Here is a 12184-nt window from a genome sequence, read left to right as displayed (position 1 = left end):
TTATACCAATATGCATAGTCTTTAAAATGATTTGATTGTGATGATTTAGCATATTTCTTAATATATTTTGTCAAATGTATTTCATATTTATTAACTCCACCAGGGCCAATTCCAAGCCCAGCTACAAAAGGAGGAGGGTTATGCATGGGACTAGCTGTCCCACTTTGAAAAAAAAATCCTAGCTACAGAAACGGCAGATATATGACGCCTTGTGGTGAAAGTCAGAGATCCCTGGAAGCCACGAAGCCAATCCACCTGCTTTCGACCTAGATCATCACCATAGGGACATGGAATGTGAGGGCCATGTACGCGACAGGCAAGACAGTCCACTAGGCAGCGGGGATGAAAAAATACATCCTTGCCCTACTTAGCATCAGCAAGACCAGTTGGACACAGTCCGGACAGAAAAGACTGGCTCCAGGAGGTATGCTGCTGTATACTGGACATGAGGAAGAGCACACCCCACACCCTCAGGAAGTAGCACTGATGCTAACTCCAGCAGACAACACAGCTCTGATTGGATGGGAAACCCACATTCCCAAAATCATCACAGCAACCTTCCGCACAAAGAAAAAGAAGATCAACTTGAATGTTATCCAGTGCTATGAACTTACAAATGAGAGTAAAGAATAAGAACAAGCAGTTGCAGTGCAGTCAGTTTCGCATTTTTGAAAGTTAGAGCTCTTGGTGTTGAAAATTACAATGTTTTATACTTTTGGTTTTTTATTTGCACAGTGGAGTGATTACATTTGCATAGCGCTATTGCCATTCGTATGACCGCATGGTGCTGGAGAAACAGAAAGTTGGAAATAGGTTATTAGGGAGGGGAGACAAGAATATAATCCTGCCTGATTTAAAAAAAAGGTAACAGCATCCTGGAAAAAGCAAACACTGATAGGGAATGCTAGATTAAGTAAAGCATGTTATATGTAAGCAGGAACAACATGGTTACCTTAAATCTTTTACACTTATCATTCAGAAATCAATGAGTGTTTTTGCCTAAATAGTTAAGGACATAACTACAGGGCTGCCTAGGCTTGCCCTAAAAGTAATTAAAAACCTTTATTTTTTTTACGGCCTAGATCCTACTGTTCTTCTACAGGTAGATCAGTCTCTCTTGCAGATACAATGAAGACAGTGAGAAATCCTGCACACAAGATGAAAAAAAGCACATGAACAAATACACCAAACCATGCATGCAAGAATAAAGATACCACACCATGCACAAGTGAAGAAAAACACCAACCCTGAATGTACAACAGGAGACACCAACGCATGCAGATAAGACAGGCACCAAATCATGCACACAAGGAAAAAGACACTTAACCATTCACACATGAAAAAAGACACCAAACCATGTTTGTAAGAACGGAGTCATTAAACTGTCACAAGTGACAATAGACACCAAACCAAGTGTGCAAGAAGGGTGACACTTGACCATACAAATAATGAAGACAGGCAGCAAAGATAACAAGGGAAAAGAAAAGAAATGGCCATTGTTAGTTCGAGCATGGGCAGCGCATGCGCTACTCTGTGAGGCATGCTGTATTCAGCTAGGGACTTGAAGCTCCGCCCACTCTCCGCCCACTCTCCGCCCATATTTTTAATTGGCTTGTGTCATTGTCCACTGTAAACTTTAGTACTACCTTGTCTCATTTTGTAATCTCTCATGGTGATACCCCCTGCTACGTGTGTTTTAATTAGAGCCTCTGGTCACTATTTACTCAAATAGCTTTGCCCTGCCTGCGCTGGCTGGACACACTCTCTTCAAACACATTTTATAAACAATTATAGCAGGAGCGCTGGCATTTACAATGCAACAGGTCTCACATTTGTGAGAGTCTAAGCTATTGGCATTGTAAATGACAATGCCTTTTATTTATCTGTTTTAAAAACAACACATAACTAAAAGGCATTGTCATTTACAATGTCAATAGCTCAAACTCTCGTAAATGCGAGACCTATTGCATTGCAAATGCTTGTTATTAGTGTAAGACCAGTCTTCGTATTCACAAAAATGGATATCCACTCATTACAAAATATTCATGCAAAGATTTACACACACAAAATGTACTAGGGAGTGGTTTTGTCAGTGCAGAAATTACCAGAATGTTTGTGCACATACTTGTGTGTGGGTTTTTGTATACTTTCACCTCCACCTCACTCATTCCCTGCCTGGAAACAATCATAAATGTTTTTCTGTCAGGGGCCAAATCTAATTAATTTCAATTCATTTCCATGAAGGAAATCGGGTGGTATAACACGTCCAAAATTTGCAGGGTGTGGGGGAAGGGATTCACCACAGGGAAAATAATGTTGTGCAGTGGAAAAATGGGAATGAAAAAGTGTAACTGGCCACAATATAAAGGCTTTTTCACATATGGAATTTTACACTTTATTCAATTGCGCATGCAGAGAGTTCTTCACATGCACACAAGTAGGAATTCACAAAAGCTTTACAGGAGAACCCCTGAAAAATGTGACAGGTTTACAAGAGTACTCTGGGAAAACATGGAGCGTTCTTAAAATGACATTTGCACATGTGCAAGATAGTAAACCTCTTGATTCTGATTTTCGGGATTGCAAGTGCACCTCCTGCCTATGGAAAATCTCTGGTCCTAGATACAAGGAGATTTGCACAGTGTTACAATGCTGCTTTACACCACTATGAGGTAGAAAGAGAACTGCATCCCGATATGTTGGTCTCTCCAAGCATTGCCAGATGGCTTATTGTCATGATTAGAGCCCACCAAAGGGAGGCCCTGTTTTCAGCCTGCTTACCAGCTGACGCCAAGTCATCGGCAAAATCATGTTCCAAACTATTACATTCTAAAAATGGTGGCCCTAGCTTACCTCGGTTGCAACAACTTGGCTTACATTCTAGATGACGAAGACCTAAAGAATTACAGATTTAAAAAAAAATAAGATTATAAAGTGCCCCCATGTCACTCTGTATACCAAATTTCCTTCAATGATTCTATCAAATCTAGACCAATCGTGGGTAAATGCATTGTTTCGTTGCATGAAAGCCTGGGTTTGAGCCACGTGCCCCAGCTGTCATGGACCCACCTGGTAACAATACTTGTAAAACACTCATCTTCGATGCAGACAGTCCCGGCATCTGTATTTTGTGGCTGCTTCTTGGGGACGGGAATCCTTCAAAGAGTCAGCTAAGAGTTTTGTCCTACGCCCTTGAAAAAATACAATGCTTGGAAAAAAACTGCATATATTTGACTCACAGTTTCTCCGAGTTACTTCCTGAGCTGCAGATACTATAGGTCGAAAACATAAAGTGGAAACCACTGCTCGCTGTTATGAAACTGTGCTGTATGCAGCTCACGTGTTAGCACCAAAACATTCTGGGTTAAATATAATGCGCTTAAGACAATGCAATCGCATAAAAAGATGCGCTCTGCGTATTACAGCTCACCCGTTCATGATCGAAACCCATCAGTGTTCGCTCTACAGATGCCAGCAAGGTGGAATGAAGAACAAGTTGGAAAAAAACAGTCATTATTTGTGTATGCCAAAGTCGAGAACTGCACCTGATGAAGCATAATGTCCAAGCTACAGCACAGTGACACAAATGGCATGACGTATGGCCTGCTCTTCCTGGCAGAAATCCGATGCCTGCTGAAGGGAAGGAGATTGAAGCTTACAAAACTGTGCATCTTGGGAAGGGCTGCAAATATGTTGTAGTAAAGAACAGTAGCGACTGAAAATCACAATCGGAAAAGGGACAACAACAGAGAAACAACGAGGACGGTTTCAAGGGATCCATTAAATGAGCACTGCCAGTTATGTCGATGTGGAACCCAGAACTACAGAAAGTCCAGCTGGCAAAACCAAAACTGTGCCCCTAGAAGGATACTCACCAGTAAGCAAAACAGATCTATAAATGTCAACGAAAGACACACAGTACAAACAAAGCAGTATTTGATTAAAACAAAGTTCCAGCTTCCTTGTCATGTCGTTAATTGGGGAGGGTGTAGGGAGGAGGACGCAGATCCAGCCCATGAAAGGGAGCAAAAGCATTTCCAGCTTCCTTGTCACACCGTTAAAGGGGGGTGCATAGGTACGAGGAGGCAGATGCAGCTCATGAGAGTAAGGGAAGAGCAGCTGTTCAGAATACAAACAAGCTTCGAGGAGTGAGAGGTGTTGTTCTGGGAATGGCAGGGTGATTAAGTGAACTGGGAGCAGCAGTGAGGACAGAGTAAAAGACAAAGTAGTGAACTGAAGGAAAACATATGGCCCATAGTGAAAGGAGTCATGTAGCAGGGGCAGTCTTCAGGACAGAATAAAAGGAGGGATTACTAAGTGTATTCACCAATGATAAGCCAGCATTTCTAAAGGACAGTAGGAGTAATCAATGAAAAAGCCCATATCCTAGATACTACATGTCTTTTCGAGACAGGGCATGCCTCTCATGCGCTGCTTAGGCGAGACCTAAAAAGGACAGTTTGACAACAGAATCCAGTCCATCCTAGCAAAATGCCTTGAGAGAGACATCACCATATTGATAGGGGACCTCAATGCCAAGATTGGAAGTGACAACACTGGATTCGAAGAAAATCTGGGCAGCCATGGCCTTGGCGACATTAACGAGAATGGTGAAAGCCTCACAGATCTCTATGCCCTGAACAGTCTGGAGCTAGGTGGTAGTGTATTCCCACACAAAGGATTACATAAGGCAAAGTGGGTGTCACCAGACCTATTCAACAGAGAATCAGAACAACCATATCTGCATTGTCAAGAAGTTCCAGAGATCCCTGCAGGATGTGAGAGTGATGAGAGGAGCGGACACAGCGTCAGGCCATCACCTTGTCACGGATGGGCTAAAGCTAAAGCCGAAGAAAGCATGGATGAAACCAACAAACCAACACCAGCGATACATCACCACCCTCCTCACATATGGACAGAAATGGAGTGAATGCTCAGTCACTCACAGTAACAAGTTTCAAGTCCTGCAAGAACTAGAGGACGACAGAGACTGAGTAGAAAGTCAATGGGAGAAGATCAAAGAAAAAGTGACATCAACCTGCCAGGAGGTACTGGGACCCAGAAACACCAACATAAAGAGTGAATCTCCACTTAGACTCGCTGCAAAATCATAGAGAGAAAGGAACAGAAAGATGCCATCAACACGAGTTGAACAAGATCAGAAAAAGTAAAAGCTAAAGGCGAATACATCAAAACCAACAAGGAAGTAAAGAGAAGCTTAAGAGCAGACAAGCGAACATTTATCAATGGTCTTGCCCCAGAAGCCCAGGAAGCAGCAAGGTACGGGAGCTTGCAAGAGCTCTCTGGCAGGTACAGCAATCCAGAAAGGTCTGTTAAAGACAAAGCTGGTAAGACAATCATGGGTAACAAAGGCCAACAGTGAAGATGGGTAGAGGAATTTGAAAAACTGCTATACCTGCCTGTGCCACATTCTCCACCAGACATACAGCCAGCTGACAAGGACTTGCCCATCAACTGCAGCAGACCAACCAAGGAAGAATACAGCAAGCCTTCAAATATCTGAGAAATGAAAAGACAGCAGGCCCTGACAACATTCCTGCAGAAGAAACACAAAAAGATGATGGACGGAGTACTGAACCTTTTTCACCACTCACCAGAGTGCTAATGGCTGGGTCCAAACTGGGGTGGCATAGTGAGCAAAATAACGAAGGATTAAACCCATATCTCTTGACTATGGGTGAGTCGTTGAAAAGTTTCAGCTCACTGTCCATCATCTTGGTGTGTTTGCAAGTGACCAAGAGTGTGCCCAGACGTGGGTCCCTTGCTCGCTGTGCCACTGGATTCAAACTAGCCTGGCTGATGAGGGGTGATACTCTAAAACCGGTCTGAGGAAGCCTGTTTCGGGTCCAGGGAGGACCTGGTCTGGCAGTTTGGGCTGGACTGTTCCCATGAGTGGCAGGGTCAAGACTGATTTGCACATGGCGGGGTCAAAACTGGGGTTGCATAGTGAGCAAAAGAACAATGGAACCCAGAATCCATATCTCTGTGCTACTGGATTCAAGCTAGCCTGGCTGATGAGGGGTGGTATACCCTCAAACCGGTCCCAGGATGCTTGTTTCCGGTCCAGGGAGCACCCGGCAGGGCACTTCGTGCTGGACTGTTCCCATGAGGAGCAGGGTCAAGACTGATTTGCTTATGACTGGGTCCAAACCGGGGTGGCGTAGTGAGCAAAAGAATGATGGATTTAATTCAGATCTCTTGGTTAGGAAACAATGTTTGATTTATTCAGCATTCCATCCATCATTTGTTGCCGTAACAACATTCCTGCAGAAGCACTGAAGGCAGACATTGAAACATCAGTGGACATTCTCTACCCCATGTTTGGAAGAATCTGGGAAGAGGAAAAGCTGTCACTGTACTTGAAGGCTGGATATCTCATCAAAATCCCCAAGTAAGGTGACCTGATTAACTGTGCAAACAACAAAGCGATAACTGTTATGTCAGCCCCAGGCAAAGTGTTCAACAGAGTCATACTGAACAGAATGAAGGAACACGGTGATGCTCAGTTGTAAGTCCAATAAGCCAGCTTCCGCAAAGATAGACCCCGCACAGACCAGATTGCAACACTGTACATCGTCATTGAGCAGTTGATGGAATGAACCTCCCCCAGCTATGTTAACTCATCAACTATGAGAAGGCATTCATCAGCCTGGACAGAGAGACCCTTTGGAAACTCCTCCACCACTATGGTGTGCCAGATAAACTTATAAGAGTCATCAGGAACTCTTATGAGGGAGTGACTTGCAAGATAATCCCTGGGGGAAAACTCACAGAAGCCTTCCAAGTGAGGACTGGAGTTCGCTAGTGTTGTTTGCTCTCACCTTTTCTCTTTCTGTTGGCCAAAGACTACATCATGAAGACATCCACAGCAAGGAGAAGAAATGGAATTCAATGGACACCTTGGATGCAGCTCAACAACCTGGGCGTTGCAGATTATGAAGCCCTACTCTCCCATACCATGGCAGCCACATCAGAACAACTTGGTCTCAACATCCACCAGATGAAAACCAAAATTCTGAAGGCTAACATGACCCACACAACTGCAGTCACTCTTGCAGGCAATGCCCTTGAAGAGGCTGAGCTTCACCTATCTGGGCAGTGTCGTGGACAAGCAGAGCGGCACAGAAACTAATGTCAAGGCAAGAATTGGCAAAGCAAGTGCTGTCTTTATTCAGCTAGAGAAGATCTGGAGCACCAAGGACCTAACGCTGCAAACTAAGATTAGGTTTTTCAACACCAACGTAAAATCCCTCCTTCTGAATGAAGTAGAAACTTGGAGAACAACAGTTACCACCACCAACAAAGTCCAGACCATCATCAACACCTGTCTGAGGAAAATCCTCCAAATCCAGTGGCCAAATACCATCAGCAACAATGACCTATGGCAGCAGACTTTCCAGCTCCCTACTCATGAAGAAATCCTGGTAAAATGCTGGGGCTGGATAGGTCACAACCTCCGGAATCCTGCATCAAACACCATCAGGCAAGCCCTGACCTAGAACCTCGAGGGAAAAGAAAAAGAGGATCATCTGCTGCTGAGGCCTCAAGGTTGACTGCAAGGAGATGGGTTACACCTAGACTCAGATTGAAAGAAAAGTCCAGGAAAGAGATGGCTGGAGAGTCCTGGTTGATGGCCTATAGTGCAGGAGGGGTAGTAGGCATAAGTAGTTCATATTTATTTTGTTTGTTTTATTTCATTCATATTTAAATGCTATTATTGTTTTATTTATAATGTATTAGAATTTTTAATGGGTTGTGTTTTTGAGTAGTAGGCATGGAAATACATTTAATTTAATCTATTTATATAGTATGCATTTTTATTTGTAATCTGCTTTATTATTTTAATGCTGTCAGGTGTTTAAAGCTTTTTTTTTTTTTAAATAATATTTTATCTAATGTTGTCTAAATTGGAGCAAGAATGGTCAATGTAACCCCTTCAAGGGCCAACACTTTTCCTACTGTTTTTTAGACTGGAGTGAGAATAATAAATGTAACCCCTCCAATGTCCAACACTTTCCCTACTGTTGTTGGATTGAAGTGGGAATATCATCTCTTTTGCAGTAAGAGCTACTTCAGTTCAACCAAAATCATCTTGAGCTGTTAATATCATTAGTGTTGTGATAGTTTGCCCATCAGAAAACATTAAATTAGTGGCCACCTTATGCAAGATTACTAGCAGCGAGCACCAAGGTCATCAGACAAGGTTGCCAGCAGTAATGTAAGAAAGGATTTATCAATTTGGAATGCCTCTACATGTCGACTACATGTCGACCACATGACAGCCATAGTTGCAGTGCTTCTGGCACCAAGGTAATATCTCTCCAACAATGCACGATTTACCACTCAAATATCAACTTTACATACATTTGGAAAATCACCAATTTTTCTCCAAACTTTAGCTTGTGAGTTCTGAAAATAAATATATTTATGGCTTAAATACAGGCTTTCAATATTTGGGATACATTTATCAATTCAACAAAACATAAGCTTCTAATATAGTAGAGTGGTCTGCATACATAAGACCTATTTACAGATAACTGGAGAGCTACAAGTAACTGATGAGCTACTTTTTGGAGAAGCCTGATTTAACCCCTCTACTGTCCAACACTTTCCCTATTGTTCTTCAAATTGGAGTGGGAATAGTAAATCTAACTCGTCAAACACTTTCCCTACTTTTGCTTATGTTGGAGTGGGAATACTAAATCTAAAACCTCTGAAGTCCAGCACTTTCCCTGTTTTTGCTCATGTTGGCATGAGCAAATCCTAGGATCATCATTTTTCATGGAGTAAAATCAACATAGAACATGCCATTATTCCTAAAATACAATGGCACCACCAAAAAATGTGTTTTATTGTGACTAAAATCTGTTATCACCCTTTATATGTACTCCTTTTTGGGACCCCCAAAAGCAGGATTCAGTATGTGCATTTCAATGAAGATCATGTCTCTGAGTCCTGTAAAGGCTGCCACAACATTTTATCCATGTTATGGTCAGCCAATAAAAGGATGGGGTCCCTTTGGGACTCCCCCATGCCGTTTGGGGTCAAGGTGTGCTCACCCTGTCCCCTATATATTTTTTAATTCATTTTCAGAATATAGAGCCCTTATTATTCAGGTTGTGGCCTGCTAGTCAGATTGACTAATCCCCATTAAAGTGGCCAACGAGATGATATCTGGACACCAGCTCTCCAGATATAACCAACTTTTTAACAACTTCATGATCACCCACGCATGTTTTTAAACATACATTTCTCTAAAATGGCAGAAACGAGTTATACCAAATAACAAAATGCATTCTGTCTGAGTACTGTTCTAACTTTTTGGCAAATTTGGTGTGCTTCAAATTAACATTATTTCTGTGTCACTTCTGCTTCACAAAATGTCCTTTAGGAATAACATGGGAAATCAATGTTTTGGGACCCTCCTTTTCTTGTCCCCAGCCTCACTTAGATAGATCGGCACTAAACATTCCAAGTAAGATCTGAGATGAAATAACTTCTGCTTTTTTTAGGGGGGGGGGGGTTCATGAAAAGTCGTCAAGCGGAACCAAAGTTAGTATTGAAACAAAAAACATTCGGGCCTATCTATAAGTACACAGTGGCGACTGTACCTGTGTAATATATATAAGATGTATGTCTTACTTTGCCATTTCTTACTTATTCAATTTTTGAGAGAGGTAAAAAGTGTGAGTGTGAAAGATAGGGGAAGGAAATTGAATATTACTAATAACTAACATAGTAGAAACTAATGTAAAAAACCTGGGGCAATAGACTGATAGAAAACAAGGACTGGCATAGAAGGGTGGTTTGTTGCTCCTGCAAAGTCGCAAAAGTCCATTAACTTGGTGTTCGTAGACAGACTACACACAAACAATTAAACATTACAAGCTTCAGGAGCTGTGTGTGCCTGCACAATCCATGTGCTTGTGAAATTTCAGTGGGTGCATAAATGGTAACTCATTAATTACTACATAGAAAATCAGAAGAAACAGAGACAGTCAACAATAGAGCTCACTGGGCACCATAGCTGGAGATGAAGAGCATTCTATAGCCCTCATTCTGAGTGTGTTGGAGCTGTAGGTACTATTCATTGCACCTGACAAAAATCAACACTGTGGGGTTCCACATTTATCAGATGTAATAAGTGGTCCATATTTTGAGTTTTTGGGGAATAACATGCCAATTTTGATGCTTAACACACCAACATCCACGCTGTTGTAAATAGCATGTGTTTTTCCCCTGTTGAATTCCAGCAGGTTTGACTTATCGAATTTTAATAAAGGGTGTTTAGAGCATCTGGTAATTTCTGGGTGTGGTAAATACCACCCAACTTTGATTTTGGCTTCTCTGAAAGACGAGGTATGTGCAGGTGTTAGAAAACACTGGCCAACTCGGAATCAGGGCCCCTATGACAAGCAATATTGATGAAGGCCTAGTTTATGCTTGCACATTTTCATATTACGGAGAACCACAGTATTTTACCAGTATATTTGTCACTTCTCTCCTGCGTTCATGCCTCATCCGCACGAAGCAGACTCTATTTTGCTGTGCTTCCGGGTTCTATGTACTTTGAGTTGTGCAAACATTTTCATCGAAATCCTAACATGATAAAATAAACATTTTTTTAAAAACGTTCACTTGCATGGAAGAAATTTGTTCCACCGGAAATGACCTCACCCACCTTGCACCCAAGCTTCCTAAACTGTAAAGCTGGTGCAGGGAGACCAAGCAGACGATTACAATGGTCTGGTCGAAGGGAAAAAATCAGATTTGTTTGTTGGAAGGCAAATATTAAATGAGCTGATGTGTACCTTCCTGGGCAGGTTTGAAGTCTAGGAAGACTTACTCGTCCAGCAGTGGGGCAGGACGATAGTTAGACTCCCATAAAAGCCTTTTGCAGAACTAGTCCTAATATTTGATCCTCATTTTTCTGTCCATTCGGTAATGCAGATCTGACACCAGAGAGTAAGAAAAGGTAGCTCCTGCCCCTTGCTGCTTAAGATGTGGGAGGGGCAACAACTATCAATATGTATCACGATTACCCTCTAAATTAAGCACTAAAGGATTAGTTACATTAGGCTTTGTTGAGTAGAAAGGAATTATCTACATCCTGTATGGTACATGACACATATTGCATTCTTTTCTTCAAACTTTGCTAGTTTGTAAAGGCAACTTGGCCTTAGTGAATGTATTTAGGTTGTGACATCAACTATTTCTAACTAATGCATTCTATCTTTACCTGTACTAATGTACTGCATTTTCTCTGCTGTCCTTTTGGCCTAGAATTGGCATATCCTCCTTCCACCCAATGGCTCTGGGGAGTTGTTGAATAGACTGTGGCACCCTCTGTGCCTAGATATCGCTCTATATTTTAACAAGGTAGATTGTATCATTTACTAAACAATAGTATCCGTCCTATTCATTTTATATTCTGTCTACCAGATCATATGCTTTGTCTGGAACAAGGTGTACATTTGGGTTGTTTGTGCCATCTACTGTCATAAATCCTAGGATTGTTTGCTTATTGCATTAGTGGCCTCATTTAATGAGGAGTGCTGATGTTGTCTGTTTATGAGAGCATTACCTCATTCTTTCCAAGGAAAATATTTCTTGCTGTTATGTATTTTGCCTACACTAATGAATATTAACCAAACACATACACGCATTTACCTCATGGAAATGCACACAAAGAACATATAATTACATCTACAGTTGGAGTTTGTGGTTTGTATTATGCACTGAGAGGGAGGAGTGATTGTCATTTGTCGGTGTATTTTTAAGTAGGAATGTGAGTGGTGCCACAGAAAATGCGTTTTATTCTTGCAAAACAGATGTCCCGATTCAGAAGTTAGTGGGAATGGAAAAAGATCAACTTCCAGGAGAATATGTCAGCCTTCAATAGATTGAAAAGATCACCTAAGAGAGCACAATGCTGGCTTTATTTTGGATTTGATCAAAGCAGAAGACTGTCCTACATTAGATTACAGCAGGTGATTACTTTCAATAGTAATTTTACATCTGTTATTCGTCCATTACTCTTGACCTCTGTGTGAGCACTTTGTTCAAATGTCCTTCTACTGCATTGCATATCTAGTATCATTGTGAAACTCCTCTGGTCATTAAAACCAGCAGCAAGTACCTGTTCCTATTAGGTGAGCCCAAA

At 41.8% G+C, this 12184-nt stretch overlaps 1 pseudogene; it reads left to right on the top strand.

Moving 5' to 3' along the window:
* Nucleotides 1–201: 201 nt before the first annotated feature.
* LOC146789577 (uncharacterized) lies at nucleotides 202–7520 on the top strand (annotated as a pseudogene).
* The last annotated feature ends 4664 nt before the right edge of the window (nucleotides 7521–12184 follow it).

Source organism: Triturus cristatus, chromosome 10 (assembly GCF_964204655.1).
Source record: "Triturus cristatus chromosome 10, aTriCri1.1, whole genome shotgun sequence".
Classification (NCBI taxonomy): domain Eukaryota; kingdom Metazoa; phylum Chordata; class Amphibia; order Caudata; family Salamandridae; genus Triturus; species Triturus cristatus.
Note: the sequence above shows the minus strand (reverse complement) of the source record. Positions and strands in the feature narration are given on the sequence as shown.